Genomic DNA, 14,294 nt, shown 5'->3' with positions numbered 1-14,294 from the left:
CGAGAATATCACTGTTGAAAGCTAAAGACCTGATGGGTAGAGGTTGTCTAGGGTTCATAGTTACTACAGTGAACACTAGCCAACCTGTGACATCAGGGCCTGAGAATACGAGATTGGTATGTGAGTTCCTTGATGTCTTTCCAGAAGATTTGCCGGGATTGCCACCTGTTCGGGAAATTGAATTTGTTATTGAATTGGCTCCGGGAGTGGATCCAGTGTCTAAGGCACCGTACCGAATGGCTCCAGCTGAGTTGAAGGAATTGAAGATACAATTGCAAGAGTTACTGAATCTGGGATTCATTAGACCGAGCTACTCACCTTGGGGTGCTCCGGTTTTGTTTGTGAAGAAGAAAGACGGAACCCTACGAATGTGTATTGACTACCGGGAGTTGAACAAGCTTACCATTAAGAATAAGTATCCTTTACCTCGAATTGATGATCTGTTTGATCAACTGAAGGGGAAGACAGTCTTTTCCAAGATTGATCTTCGCTCAGGCTATCATCAGCTGAGAATTCGAGAGGAAGATATCCCGAAAACTGCGTTTCGTACTCGGTATGGACACTATGAATTTCTTGTGATGTCTTTTGGACTCACTAATGCCCCGGCGGCATTCATGGATTTGATGAATCGGGTGTTTAAGGATTACCTAGATAGGTTTGTGATTGTGTTTATCGATGACATTTTGGTGTACTCTGAGACAGAAGAAGAGCATGAGTTGCATCTCAGAGCGGTTTTGCAAAGATTACGGGATCACAAGCTTTATGCTAAGTTCAAAAAGTGTGAATTCTGGTTATCTCGTGTCTCATTTTTGGGGCACATTGTTAAATGCCAAAATATTACATATTTCATAGTATAAAAATACAAAGTTAATTAAAATGAAATTAAAGTTATATATTTTTATATTGAAAATATTTTATTTAAGACTAGTTTTATCTTTGTTTATAAATACTAATTAATATTTATGGCATAATTGAGAAAAAGAAATAAAAGATAAAAAAAAAATGTATTATTTTTATTAAAAGAATTACAAATTAATTAGATTTTAAAATAAATATTTTCATCTCATGTATTTTGTTTGAGAATATTTTGTTTGGATTTAATTTTGTTTGTGTTTGATTGAGAAAATAGCATTTCTAAAAAGAAAGAAATAAATAAAAAAAAAAAGGGATGATAAAATTGTGGCCCAAACAAGAGAAAAGTGGTTTTTTTTGAAGACCAAATTGAGCCCAAGGAGCATCAGGCCCAACCGGCCCATTTCTCCTCTCCCAGCACATTGCAGCCACGTGGCGCCCTTGGATTCGCGCATAGCCACTGCGCAGCTCCTTTGTCTCCTTCACCTTCCCACGCGCATGTGCACTCCACCTCCTCACTTGGTCCAAGTGTGTATGTCACACAATAATCTCTCACGTGAACACTAAAGGCAGCCCACAAAAGTCAACATTTCAACTCCCAAAAAGTCCTTTTATCTTCTCTCTTCTGCATGCACCAAGTGGCGCCCTTTTGTCAAACTTGCTCCACTTTCAGCCAACATCAGCGCGACACGTGGCACCGACTCATCAAAGGCAGCCAATCCAATTGTGACACGTGTCACTCCGAATTAACTTTTTTGTATTTACATTTTTACCCACATGCAATTTGTAATAAGTTTAATTGCGCATTAGTCCTTTTACCCTTCTATAAATAGAAGCTTGGGTTTTTAGAATTCAGTGACAGTTTCAGAGTTTCAGACAGAAAAATCCAGAGAAAACGCTCAGTTAGTTTACCGCTTTTCTTAGTTAATTTTCTTATGGGTTTCTAAGTTCCCTTATTATTAAGGTGGACGATGAAACCTAGTGCATTTAATTAAGTATTTATTTTTATTTTGATTCTCAGTACAATATATGCTTATGATTTTCGCTTCTTAAAATAATTTCTTTCATCTTTAATATCAAGTATTTTTGATAGTTAGAAATTATTTATGCTTGGTTCCATATTTTATTAAAAATAATATTCTTTGATTTTTTGTATTTACATTAAATTGTTTCACATTTAATGCTTAGAAGTTATAATTTTAAAGCGAAGGAAAATCTATTTTTTTATTAGAAAATAATTGGTTTGATTACTGATTAAATTATGAGAATCAATATAAACATAAATATTTTTATATACACTTAAGTGGATTCTGAACCCTTAATAATATCCCAAAATATTTCTGAAAATATCTATTACTGTCATTTTTATCGTTTAAACACTTTATTTTATTTTGTTACCAAAAACCTCACCATTTTCGGAATTAGGTTAGAGTTTTATTAACTTAGATTAAATTAGTATTTTCTTCGATTTCACGCAATTCCCATGGGTTCGACCTCGTTCTTCACAATCTCCATACTACAATAAAGATTCGTGCGCTTGCGAGTTGATAAATGTAAAACTTACCATTTTGGTACACAACAAGTTTTTGGCGCCGTTGCCGGGGAGCTGCAAGAAGAAAAACTACTTTAATTCAGGTTGGTATAATTCTTCTACTAGTTATTATATTATATATATTATATATTACGTTTCTTAATAGTGAAGTAAGATTTATATATATAATTATATATTATTATTATTATTATTAATATTATTATTATTATTATTATATATTACAGTAAGTAACTTACGCGTTACTTACTGTTAATTATTTTTATATATATAAATTTATATTATATTATTATTATATATACATTACTTAACTATTAAGAAAAGCATATTATTAATATAATTATATATTATAAATTATAATTAATATTAATATTTATATTTCTGTCAAATATATATCTATATTATTTATTTCCCGCTATATTTTAAATTCAGTCTTTATTTCTGCACATATATTAATATTAGTATTTATATTTCTGTCAAATATACATATTATTTATTTCCCGCTATATTTTAAATTCAGTCTTTATTTACGCAATTATATGGTAGGCACCGCCTCCTAATTTTTTCTTGTTATTTTAATTTTTGTGATACTTGGTGTATGATTCGCTGGGAACGAAATTCTAAAAATCGTTTGGTAAAAAGAAAATTATTGTGGGTTGAAATTAAAAGTGAAAATTCTGACATCATGGAACCAAATCAAGTAAATGTGGAAGAAAAAACTCTTATTGATCATTTTTCTCCCATTTCTGCTAATCCACCATCATGCATTATTTTTCCTGAAACAAATGCTACACATTTTGAGCTGAAACCTTCCATAATTCAACTTTTGCCATCTTTTTATGGGTTAGGTAAAGAGGATCCATACATGCATGTAAAAGATTTTTTTAGAAATTTGCTCTACTTTTAGATTTCAAAATTTTTCTGATGAATCTGTTAGGCTTAGACTTTTTCCATTCTCATTAAAAGATAAGTCTAAAGCCTGGTTAAATTCACTCCCAGCCCGATCCATTTCTACTTGGGATGAATTAGTTAATAAATTTTTGTCCAAATTTTTTCCCATGTCTAAAACGGATAATATTAGGAGAGAAATCTCCGAATTTTATCAGAAAGATCACGAAGAATTTTATGAATGTTGGGAAAGATTTAAAGATTTATTGCTAAAATGTCCACACCATGGTTTTGAAAAATGGAGATTGGTAAAATACTTTTATGATGGATTATCTCCCTCAAACCGACAAATGGTACAATCAATGCACACTGGAAAATTTTTGCAATTTAGAGGGGATGAGGCTTGGGAGTCTCTTGAGAATCTTTCTGTAAATTCTCAACAGTGGAATTGCCAAGATCCTAGATCGAAAGCTTCCAACACACCTAAGAGAGGTGGAATTTACGATGTCAAAGATGACGTAGATATTAAAACATCATTAGCAAATCTAACTAGGAGAGTTGAAGCTATGTCATTAAGTCAATCCATGAATACTCCTATACATAGGAATGAAATTTGTTCCTTATGCTATAGTACAAGTCATAGTGCCCAGTCATGTCCATCATTGCCTATATACCAAGAGGCATTTTCTGAAGAAGTGAACGCTCTTCAAACTTATGGGAAATCATCTGATAGCCCATTTTCTCAATCCTACAATCCAAATTGGAGAAATCATCCAAATTTTTCATGGAGACAAAACCAGCCTCCAATGAATCAAGGGCACCAGTACAACACGCCCAATCAGAGTCAAGCCCAACCTAATATGCCATATCCTCAACAACAAAGAAAACCATCTTTAGAGGATACACTACAACAGTTTATGCAAACCACCCAACAAGCTTTACACACAAATTCTCAATCCCTGTTAAAGCTTGAAACACAAATGGGTCAGCTTGCTACTGCTGTAGCTGAAAGGGAAAAGGGAAAACTTCCCAGTCAACCCATTCCAAATCCAAAGAGTCAGTACGAGGTAAGTACATCTAGACCTACTGAAGAAGCTAAATCAATTTCTATCCTTAGGTCTGGAAAAATTATTGAAAAACCTGATTACATACCTCAAACTGATGCTGAAATAAACAAAGACTCATTGAAAGAAAATAAAAAGAGTCAGCCTGAAAGTTCACATTCCAAAGACTCGGTTGAAGAATCGAGTCAAACTTTACCGTTCATTCCAAAAGCTCCATTCCCACAAAGATTGCTCCCGATCAAAAGAGGTAGTCAGTATGGTGACATCTTAGAGGTATTCAAACAAGTAAGTATAAATATCCCTTTCTTAGATGCCATTAAGCAAATACCTGCCTACTCTAAATTCTTGAAAGATTTGTGTACTGCAAAAAGAAACACAAATGTTCCGAAAAAGGCATTTTTAACGGAACAAGTCAGCTCCATAATTCAATATAAAAGTCTTGTTAAACACAAAGATCCGGGGTGTCCCACCATTCCTTGTATTATTGGTGATCATGTGATTAACAAAGCTTTACTTGATTTAGGAGCTAGTGTGAATTTATTGCCTTATTCTGTTTATAAGCAACTTGGTCTAGGGGAACTGAAACCAACATCTATGACACTTCAGTTAGCTGATCGTTCTGTGAAAATTCCTAGAGGTGTCATAGAAGATGTTTTGATTAAGGTAGATAAATTTTATTTTCCTGTTGATTTCATTGTTCTTGATACTCATTTTGTTGAAGACATAAGTGCTCAAATTCCGATCATTTTGGGTAGACCATTTTTAGCCACATCAAATGCAATCATCAACTGTCGTAATGGTGTTCTTAAATTATCATTTGGAAATATGACTGTTGAGTTGAATGTTTTTAATGTTGCTAATAAATCTGTTGATTGCGATGATGTATATGAGGTAAATTTTATTGATTCTGTCACACAAGATTTCATGCTAAACAAAGATAATTCTTTTGAAAATTGTGTAAGTCATTTTGGTATGAATTTTGAAAGTTCTTTTGATAGTGTAAATTCTTTGTTAGAGTCTACACCATTGATAAACACAGAAGAGTGGAACACCAAAGTTGAGTCAATTGAACCCTTTCGCCAATTAGAATCACAGTCACTCCCTGAACCACCAAAGTTAGATCTAAAGGTTTTACCTGAAGATCTAAAATATGCATTCCTAGGAGAGTCAGAACCTTCCCTGTTATCATCGCATCTGCGTTAGACAAGAAACAAGAAGAGAAATTGGTACAAGTTCTTAAGAGTCACAAAGAAGCCATAGGGTGGACCATGGCTGACATCAAAGGAATTAGTCCTTCGGTGTGCATGCATCGAATCCATTTAGAAGAAAATGCAAAGCCATCCCGTGAGTGTCAAAGAAGGTTAAATCCAAATATGAAAGAAGTAGTGAGAGATGAAATACTTAAAACATTAGATGTGGGTATTATATACCCAATTTCTGATAGTTCATGGGTCAGTCCGATCCATGTTGTTCCTAAGAAGTCTGGAATTACTGTAGTCAAGAATGCAAACGATGAATTAATCCCCACTAAAATCCAAACTGGATGGAGAGTGTGCATTGACTACAGAAAACTGAATAGCCTCACCAGAAAAGACCATTTCCCATTACCCTTCATTGATCAAATGCTTGAAAGATTAGCTGGTCACGAGTACTACTGTTTTCTCGATGGTTACTCGGGATACAACCAAATCCCGATAGCACCCGAGGATCAAGAAAAGACCACCTTCACATGTCCTTATGGAACATTTGCTTATCGACGCATGTCTTTTGGCTTATGCAATGCACCTGCGACGTTTCAAAGGTGTATGATTGCAATTTTTTCTGATATGGTTGAACATTTTTTGGAAATCTTTATGGATGATTTTTCTATTTATGGATCTTCTTTTGATGAATGTTTACACCACCTGTCTCTTGTCTTGATTCGTTGTAAAGAAAAGAATTTAGTGCTAAATTGGGAAAAATGTCATTTTATGGTAAAACGTGGAATTGTCTTAGGACATGTGATTTCATCTGAGGGAATAGAAGTTGACAAAGCTAAAGTTGATCTTATTTCAAAACTTCCACCACCTAAAACTGTGAAAGAAATTAGATCATTCTTAGGTCACGCCGGTTTCTACCGGAGATTCATAAAAGACTTCAGCAAAATTTCACGGCCTATGTGCCATTTACTTGGAAAAGATAATGCATTTGTTTTTGATCATGATTGTCATATTGCTTTTGAGAAATTGAAAACTATGCTAACTACTGCACCCATTATTCAACCTCCTGATTGGAACCTTCCTTTTGAAATAATGTGTGATGCTTCTGATTATGCTATAGGAGCTGTCTTAGGGCAAAGAATTGATAAAATACCACATGTTATTTCCTACTCTAGCAAAACTCTAAATGATGCTCAATTAAATTATTCCACAACTGAGAAAGAATTGCTTGCTGTAGTCTTTGCCTTAGAAAAGTTTAGGTCTTATCTGTTAGGATCTAAAATAATTGTTTATTCTGATCATGCTGCTTTAAGATATCTTTTGTCAAAGAAAGATGCAAAATCACGTTTAATCCGTTGGATACTTCTTTTACAAGAGTTTGATCTAGAAATTCGTGATAAAAAAGGGTCTGAAAATGTTGTTGCTGATCACTTATCTAGGCTAGTTATTGAAACTAGTAAAGAGCCTACCCCTATCACCGAAACTTTTCCTGATGAACAATTGATGCATGTTTCTTCTCTGCCTTGGTATGCTGACATTGTGAATTATCTTGTTACTGGTGAAATACCATCTCACTGGTCTAAACAAGATAAAAATAAATTTTATTCTGAGGTGAAAAATTTTATCTGGGATGATCCATACTTGTTTAAATATTGTCCTGATCAGATAGTACGTAGATGTATCCCGAATTGTGATCAAACTAAAATCATATCTTTTTGTCATGATCATGCCTGTGGAGGCCATTTCAGTAGTAAAAAGACTGCTGCAAAAATTTTACAATGTGGTTTTTATTGGCCCACAATTTTTCGTGATACATATGCATACTGTAAAGCCTGTGAACGTTGTCAAAAGTTAGGAAGTCCGTGCTAGAAGAAACATGATGCCTTTAAACCCTATTCTTATTATTGATGTATTTGATGTTTGGGGTATTGATTTTATGGGACCTTTTCCTAACTCGTTTGGAAATTTGTATATTCTTGTTGGAGTTGATTATGTTTCAAAATGGGTCGAAGCTGTTGCATGTCACACAAACGACCACAAAGTGGTGGTTCGTTTCTTGAAAGAAAATATTTTTTCCCGTTTTGGCACACCACGTGCTATCATTAGTGATGGAGGTACACATTTTTGTAATAAGCCATTTGCACATCTCATGAAAAATTATGGCATTACACACAAAGTCACTACACCATATCATCCTCAAACTAGTGGTCAAGTTGAAATCTCCAATAGGGAAATAAAGCACATCCTAGAAAAAACAGTCAACCCAACTAGGAAAGATTGGTCCCTGAGACTAACTGATGCTTTATGGGCATATCGTACTGCATACAAAACTCCCATTGGAATGTCACCTTACCGCCTAAAGTGTATGGAAAAGCACGTCATTTACTCCGTAGAGTTAGAGCATAGAGCCTTTTGGGCAATTAAAAAACTGAATTTTGCTCTAGACAAAGCGGGAGAGAAAAGAAAGCTCCAATTAAATGAATTGGAAGAACTGAGAAACGATGCTTACGATTGTGCAAAAAGTTACAAAGAACGTACAAAGTTGTATCATGATAAGAACATCTTGCGAAAAGATTTCTCCACTGGTCAGAAAGTTCTTTTATACAACTCTCGCCTTCATCTGTTTCCCGGTAAGTTACGTTCCAAATGCACTGGTCCATTTACTGTTCGTACTGTTTTTCCTCACGGAGCTGTTGAAATTGAAAATTCTAAAACTGGTAACATATTCAAAGTCAATGGACAACGGTTGAAACCATTTTTAGAATTAACACCACCTGAAGTGGAGGAAACACTCCTTCACGATCCAATTTACCAAGGTTAGTGAATTCTTTCACTACTGGTCCTATCTTTAATTGCTTTCTTTATTTTTCAGTATTTTAGTTTATTTTCTGTCATTTGTTTTTTAGAAAATCAACATCTATCACTGTGCATATTCTCTGTTTTTTTTTCAGTTCTCATCTCATGTTCTTATCATATACATATTTAGACATTGAGGACACTGTCTCATTTTAGTTGGGGGTACTGAGTATATTCTTGCGTTAAGTTCGATAAATTTCTTACCTTTTTGAAAATTTTGAGTCAAATTCTGCTGCTAATTATGTGAATAAATAAATATTGTGTTAAACTAGTTTATACTATATTTAGTTACTTAGATAGTAATTCCAGTAAAAATAGCACAAACCAAACATATGATTTGATTGTTTTTAACACATTTAATTGAGAAAAATCTTAAGTTAAAAGCTTTCATTTTTCGTGAGAAGTGAGAATTGAGAAAACGACTTTTTGAACATATATTGATCTTCTGAATTGGTAAAATAGAAATTTTTTGAAATTTGAAAATATGACAATTACTAGAGGGAATTTTTTTTTTTAGAATTGAGCCTAATTGTAAATTTATTATCTTTATATTTTCTTATCACATGTTGCCTCTTGTAAAAAAAAAAAAAAAAGATATATATATTGTGGATATTGCCCCTAAAAAAAATAATAAATAAATAAATAAATATACATATATATCATATAAAGAGCAATATCTTACATACTATATATATATATAAAAAAAAAAAAATCAAACAAGAGCAACATTTCTCTGTCAGCGTAGCTTGGTCAAAATTCAAAAGATACCAAAGAAAATTTTGCTACGGTAAATAGTTATTGTGGATATTGCCCTTAAAAAAAAATACATATATATCATATAAAGAGCAATATCTTAGTTTTAATCATTTAGCAAAGTAAAAAATATATATATCGGTAAAAATATATATGCATATATAATATATATATATATAGAAAAAAAATAATATATCATCATCAATCAAAAGAGACTTTGCTATAGTTTATTTTTCGTAAATTTTAGTCACCAAATACAACAAAAAAAAAAAAAAAGAAGAAAAATCGTTGTTTATTTCTTTATTTTGGCTCTAGGTATTGTAATGAAATCCCGAAAGTTAACTTGTCATTTGAATTTCAAAATATTTTTTGGTTAGCCTATCTATGGGTCAATAATTGTTTACATTGTTCGTCCTAAAAATCTTTATCCATTTGAGCGTCAATTAATATATCTTTCCAACTCCTAGAGTGACAACCCTTCCTCCTTTCAAATATTTCAATACCTGTGAGGATTTGGAGTTGAGACTTTTTACTTTAAAGATTTTTCAATATTATCTGTGTTATGGATTAAAGCAAAGAATATGATTTGAAACACACACACACACAATCTGGAATTATATCTATTGTAATTTTTTATATAGTATTTTCTAGTGTTTACACCAATATTTTATTTTGTTTCGATTAGGCAGAGTTTGTTTTGATTTGTTCATCTTGGTAATATTTTGTTATCCGCTTGAATTGCTAGGGACTAGCAATAAGCTAGTTGGGGGTTGTGTTAAATGCCAAAATATTACATATTTCATAGTATAAAAATACAAAGTTAATTAAAATGAAATTAAAGTTATATATTTTTATATTGAAAATATTTTATTTAAGACTAGTTTTATCTTTGTTTATAAATACTAATTAATATTTATGGCATAATTGAGAAAAAGAAATAAAAGATAAAAAAAAAATGTATTATTTTTATTAAAAGAATTACAAATTAATTAGATTTTAAAATAAATATTTTCATCTCATGTATTTTGTTTGAGAATATTTTGTTTGGATTTAATTTTGTTTGTGTTTGATTGAGAAAATAGCATTTCTAAAAAGAAAGAAATAAATAAAAAAAAAAGGGATGATAAAATTGTGGCCCAAACAAGAGAAAAGTGGTTTTTTTTGAAGACCAAATTGAGCCCAAGGAGCATCAGGCCCAACCGGCCCATTTCTCCTCTCCCAGCACATTGCAGCCACGTGGCGCCCTTGGATTCGCGCATAGCCACTGCGCAGCTCCTTTGTCTCCTTCACCTTCCCACGCGCATGTGCACTCCACCTCCTCACTTGGTCCAAGTGTGTATGTCACACAATAATCTCTCACGTGAACACTAAAGGCAGCCCACAAAAGTCAACATTTCAACTCCCAAAAAGTCCTTTTATCTTCTCTCTTCTGCATGCACCAAGTGGCGCCCTTTTGTCAAACTTGCTCCACTTTTAGCCAACATCAGCGCGACACGTGGCACCGACTCATCAAAGGCAGCCAATCCAATTGTGACACGTGTCACTCCGAATTAACTTTTTTGTATTTACATTTTTACCCACATGCAATTTGTAATAAGTTTAATTGCGCATTAGTCCTTTTACCCTTCTATAAATAGAAGCTTGGGTTTTTAGAATTCAGTGACAGTTTCAGAGTTTCAGACAGAAAAATCCAGAGAAAACGCTCAGTTAATTTACCGCTTTTCTTAGTTAATTTTCTTATGGGTTTCTAAGTTCCCTTATTATTAAGGTGGACGATGAAACCTAGTGCATTTAATTAAGTATTTATTTTTATTTTGATTCTCAGTACAATATATGCTTATGATTTTCGCTTCTTAAAATAATTTCTTTCATCTTTAATATCAAGTATTTTTGATAGTTAGAAATTATTTATGCTTGGTTCCATATTTTATTAAAAATAATATTCTTTGATTTTTTGTATTTACATTAAATTGTTTCACATTTAATGCTTAGAAGTTATAATTTTAAAGCGAAGGAAAATCTATTTTTTTATTAGAAAATAATTGGTTTGATTACTGATTAAATTATGAGAATCAATATAAACATAAATATTTTTATATACACTTAAGTGGATTCTGAACCCTTAATAATATCCCAAAATATTTCTGAAAATATCTATTACTGTCATTTTTATCGTTTAAACACTTTATTTTATTTTGTTACCAAAAACCTCACCATTTTCGGAATTAGGTTAGAGTTTTATTAACTTAGATTAAATTAGTATTTTCTTCGATTTCACGCAATTCCCATGGGTTCGACCTCGTTCTTCACAATCTCCATACTACAATAAAGATTCGTGCGCTTGCGAGTTGATAAATGTAAAACTTACCATTTTGGTACACAACACACATAGTGGATAAAGATGGGATCATGGTGGATCCGGCTAAAATTGAAGCTGTACGGGATTGGCCAGTACCGAAGTCAGCTACAGAGGTCAGAAGTTTTCTGGGTTTGGCTGGTTATTATCGTCGGTTCGTTGAGGGTTTTTCAAAGATTGCTGTACCCTTAACGGAGCTGACCCGAAAGAACCAGAAGTTTGTTTGGACTGATCGGTGTGAGAAAAGTTTTCTGGAGTTAAAGCAACGCTTGATTACCGCTCCTGTACTAACTCTTCCTTCAGAAAAGGAAAAGTTTGTGGTATATTGTGATGCCTCGAGACAGGGTCTCGGCTGTGTGCTTATGCAGGCTGGGAGGGTAATAGCTTATGCTTCTCGGCAGTTAAAGGAGTACGAGCAGAGGTACCCTACTCACGATTTAGAACTCGCAGCAGTGGTATTTGCGCTAAAGATTTGGCGGCATTACCTTTATGGCGAGAAATGTGAGATATATACTGATCATAAAAGTCTGAAATACTTCTTCACCCAGAAGGACTTGAATATGAGACAAAGACGTTGGCTAGAATTGGTGAAGGATTATGATTGTGAGATCCTTTATCATCCTGGTAAGGCCAATGTGGTTGCTGACGCTTTGAGTAGAAAAGGTCAGAGTCAGTTGAGTACTATGAAGCAAATCTCCCAACAGTTAGCAAATGAAATGACTCGAGCTCAGATTGAGTTGGTTGTGGGGCAATTGGCTAATATTACCCTACAATCCACTCTTTTAGAGAGAATTAAAGAAGCACAAAAGCAAGATTCAGAGTTGATAAAAACCCGAGCTAGGGTTTCGGCTGGGAAGGCTAGTGACTTCTCAGTAGATGAAACGCGAATGTTAAGATTTGGAAATCGAATTTGTATGCCCATGGATGAGAACATCAAGAAAGAGATCATGGATGAGTCTCACACAACTCCTTATTTGGTTCATCCAGGGTCAACGAAGATGTACCAAGACCTGAAAGCCATGTTCTGGTGGCCAGGCATGAAAAACGACATCGTTGAATATGTTGCAAAGTGCCTTACATGTCAGCAAGTGAAAGCCGAACACCGGCGACTGCGGGGTTGCCGCAACCACCGAAAATACCGGTAATGGAAATGGGAAGATATAGCTATGGACTTCGTGGTAGGTATGCCTAGAACCACGGGACAAGTTGACTCTGTGTGGGTCATAGTGGACGGAGTTTACAAAGTCTGCTCACTTTTTACCTGTTCGGACGAATTTCTCCATTGATCAGTATGCTGAGTTATATGTTAGAGAAATTGTGCGTCTGCATGGTGTCCCAAAGTCCATTGTGTCGGATAGAGATTCGAAGTTTACATCGAGATTCTGGGAGAGTCTGCATCAAGCTATGGGTACTCAATTAAAGTTCAGCACAGCTTTTCATCCTCAGACGGATGGACAATCCGAGAGGACCATTCAGATTTTAGAGGACATGCTACGGGCATGTGTGCTTGACTTTGAGGGATCATGGGTAAAGTACCTTCCCCTGATCGAGTTTTCTTTTAATAACAGCTATCAGGCAACAATCGGGATGGCTCCTTATGAACTTTTGTATGGAAGAAAATGTAGATCGCCCATTCACTGGGATGAAGTGGGTGAAAGAAAGTTCTTGGGTCCGAAGGCATTCAGAAAACAAGTGAGGCAGTTGATAAGATTAGAGCGCGAATGCTCGCGGCTCAGAGTAGGCAAAAGAGTTATGCCGATCCAAAGCGTCGAGATATTGATTTTCAAGTCGGGGACATGGTATTTCTCTGAATATCTCCGATGAAAGGCATAAAATGCTTTGGGAAGAAAGGAAAGCTTAGCCCGAGGTTCATTGGACCTTTTGAAATCCTTGAGAGGATAGGGCAAGTAGCGTACAGGTTGGCTATGCCCCGGCATTTGTACATAATGTGTTTCATGTTTCAATGCTTCGGAAATATGTCTCAGACTTGTCCCATGTTCTGAGTTATGAAGCATTGGAACTTCAGTCGGATTTGTCATACGAGGAACAACCAGTGCAAATACTTGATAGAAGAGAAAAAGTCTTGAGAAGCAAGACAGTGGCACTGGTGAAAGTACTGTGGAGGAACAGTAAAGTAGAAGAGGCAACTTGGGAACTCGAGACGGATATGCAGCAGAAATATCCGGAGTTGTTCGAGTAAATTTCGGGACGAAATTTCTATAAGGAGGGGGTAATTGTAATACCCGGAATTAAGAAATGGATTAGCAAAACCCTAACTAGATAATTATGTATAATGGAGGAATTATATTATTATATAGTTCAATATATGTGATTTATATGAATTTTAATATATTAAAGACCCCGTTGGTGAGCCAGGGGCATTTTGGTAATTATGACCCGAGAAGGGTAAAATGATGAAATTCATTTGATTACGTGCTTAATGGAACTATATTATTATATAGTATACCTGTGTTGTCTTTTCAGGTGTGTTCTGACAGGTTAGCGCGGTATAGTCACAACCGGGAATTTCGGTAGCCAGGGTTCGGGCCCGAAATGTAAATTGGATTGATAATTTGGCATTTTATTTGATGAATGATAATCTGAAATTTATTTGAAATTAATTGAGCATGAAATGACTTATTTACCCTTGTGAGGGTGTAGATGTGAATAATAAGCCATGAGGGCATTTTGGTCATTTGACCCCTATTTACTATGTTTGATTAAAATTGATTTTTAATGAAATGAAATGCAAAATTCTGGTTTTACTTTCGCTCTTG

The 14,294-nt window shown here is 34.4% G+C and overlaps 1 non-coding gene across 1 annotated transcript; it reads right to left on the bottom strand.

The window, feature by feature from the left end:
* Positions 1-3,474: 3,474 nt before the first annotated feature.
* Positions 3,475-3,581, bottom strand: LOC115721567 (small nucleolar RNA R71). Its single transcript, XR_004012582.2, has one exon. It is a non-coding gene; the product is annotated as a small nucleolar RNA R71 (small nucleolar RNA).
* Between the last annotated feature and the right edge of the window lie 10,713 nt (positions 3,582-14,294).

Source organism: Cannabis sativa, chromosome 4 (genome assembly GCF_029168945.1).
Source record: "Cannabis sativa cultivar Pink pepper isolate KNU-18-1 chromosome 4, ASM2916894v1, whole genome shotgun sequence".
In the NCBI taxonomy this organism is placed as follows: Eukaryota; Viridiplantae; Streptophyta; class Magnoliopsida; order Rosales; family Cannabaceae; genus Cannabis; species Cannabis sativa.
This window is presented reverse-complemented; position numbering and strand designations above follow the sequence as displayed.